This window comes from Penaeus vannamei, chromosome 40 (assembly GCF_042767895.1).
Source record: "Penaeus vannamei isolate JL-2024 chromosome 40, ASM4276789v1, whole genome shotgun sequence".
In the NCBI taxonomy this organism is placed as follows: Eukaryota; Metazoa; Arthropoda; class Malacostraca; order Decapoda; family Penaeidae; genus Penaeus; species Penaeus vannamei.
The window spans coordinates 2,466,985-2,469,484 of NC_091588.1; the positions used below are offsets into that span (position 1 = coordinate 2,466,985).

A 2,500-nucleotide genomic window follows, 5' to 3' on the forward strand; every position below is an offset into this window, starting at 1 on the left:
GCATTATATACAAAACACTTAATTGGCATGACCTTATATTGCAAGGATGACTATTGCCTGAACACTAAAACTCTACTGTAGGTTTTTGTAAGAGAATTGTCAATAAAATATGTTCTTAACTAAAACAAAAAACAAGCAAAGACCTTTTTCCAAACACCTGACACCCATATTGAAGCCAGCCCATTGAAAATGCTTCATTCAAGGGACTTAATATCAATGTTAATCATTATATATATATAAATGTATCCCTCCTGGATTTGAATAAATGTTTCTTGCTTTCCTAGACCCTGTTTGGTTATCACACTTTTTATATTTGATACCATGATAAGCTTCTATGATCGGTAAAGGACTTCAACTATAATTTTTCACCAAAAACATTGAAAACAAAGGGAAACCGCATTATAATCCATATTATATTCTAATAAACAAACATTTCTGGGGGGAGTTCTATAGAAAAAACATATATATATATTGGCAAGTGAATATATTACAAGATTTACAACTGTTGGTAAGTTTGAAGGTGCATAAACACCACAATCCAGCATTAAAAGTTGAAATCTGGGAGGTGGAACATGTGAGCCATGGGGCGACTTTTTGGATGGAGTGTGGTGAATTTTTTTACAAGGTGACCACACCCCTCAAACACCATGCCCTTATTACAACAAACTCGGAGGCTTTTCTGGGAATTCACCGACATTACTGTTAGAGCCAAAACCTGTCCTATCCCTGGGTTTTGACTGCAGAAACAATTTTCTTCATTTCTGACATTTTGCCTGCACAGAATACTTTACATAACTGTGTAATTTTTTAACCCTCTCCTAGAATTTAATGTCATTATGCAATTACATATTGGCATATAATTTTTTTATGAAGAATTTAAATTAAGGACTTTATCACACAGGGGCTGTCTAATCTTGTCCAAACAGATACAACATTGTTACACAATTCAAATGGCTGAATCTGAGGACATAAGACAATGATTGGCAATATGAATATCATTATACATTGGTCACGTGATTTAGTCACTGTCTTAAATTTCTCTAATTTCTCAAAAGAAAGAAAAACTTAAATAATTCCCTTCACAATTCTTTTTTCTTTTACAAAATTTAACTAGTTCTCAAAGACATACAAGTTTTAATTTTAATTTTCCCCCTAAAATAATTTCCTTTGATTTTGTTTACAAGCACTATTGCAAGATCACTTGCAAGCTGTACATTTTGCCCTAAATACTGTTTCAGTAACAACAAACATACCATTTGTCTCTTACAAATAAAAACAAATAATGTAATAAAATAAAAAAAATAAATCAGTGCTAACACTTTAAACAATAATCTATATACTAGCACTATATATAACAAGAACAATAAGTAACATAATAAAAATAATGATAATGGTAATCAAAATCTGAACATTAACAGAATCACTTACACGAACACAAAGTTAATTAAAGATACATAAAAAAAAATTCTTCCATAAAACTTCAGAAGATATTCATATATCATATCAGAATATTTTTTCTTTTCAAGCAAACTCCAGAAATCAAAAGCACGTCAAGTATATTTGCGAATATCATACGAAACTTGGTTCTTGGTTCCGTGTAAAATAACCAAATAATAAAAGAAGAAAAACATCAACACAAAGAAATGCACAAAACAGAATAAAAAATAATGATTTATTCATTTCTTTTTATCCAAATCAAGAATTGATTTTCCAAACACATTCTTCCACTGAATTCTTATTCAAAGAGCAAAGAATTTTTTTAAAAATCACTCGTTTATCTCTTCATTAATTATTGATTTTCCAAAACACATTCACCATTTTTTTTTTCTTTTTAATTAATGCTTTCATTTATTTATTTTTTTTCCTTTTTCTTTCGTTCCTCTTCTTCCTCTACGTAATCTTCTCTCCACTCCCCGCCGATACAAGAGCAGACCTCGATAACCAAAAACTTGATAAGGATTGATAACCATTGATAACACCCACCCCCCCTTCCCCCCTATCGCCCCCACCCCCCCTTCGATATACACTAGGGAGGGGGAGGGAGAGGGAGGGAGGGAGGGGGGGTTGAGATCGAATTCTCGGCCTTTATTTCAGGTTCGAAGGCATATTTTAGAGTTTTTCCGAGCGTAGGGGGAGGAGGGGACGCCCAGGCACCGAGGCAAGGGGGGGAAACAAGCACACAAGCCCCGCAAACAAGGACAAGAACAAGAACAAACAAACACACCCTCCTCTCTCTCTCTCTCCCTCTCCCTCTCTCGCTCGCACACACACACAACAAAACAAACCTCTTATTTTGCCCTTTTTCTCCCCTCGCCCGCACTCACCCGCTTCCTCGAGGTCGAAGGCAGACTAGAATTCACCGTATGTTTCCCCTCGTTCGCCAAAAAGTCTCCGAATATCCGAAATAAGGCGAGAAAAGCGTCCGGATAAAGAGACGATCCGGAAAAACCTCTTCTCTCTCCCGCATCGATCGAGCCACTGAACCGCCCGGCGTCAGGTG

At 35.6% G+C, this 2,500-nt stretch overlaps 1 protein-coding gene across 3 annotated transcripts in view; it reads right to left on the bottom strand.

The window, feature by feature from the left end:
• arm (armadillo) overlaps positions 1–2,500 on the bottom strand; it is an 18,296-nt gene that overhangs the window by 15,765 nt on the left and 31 nt on the right. The window contains exon 1 of one of the 3 annotated variants that reach the window (XM_070117344.1): positions 2,325–2,500. This exon is cut by the window's right edge and continues 31 nt beyond it. The gene's annotated coding sequence lies outside the window, so the exon portion shown is untranslated. The other 2 variants (XM_070117346.1, XM_070117345.1) reach the window with 2 other exon arrangements.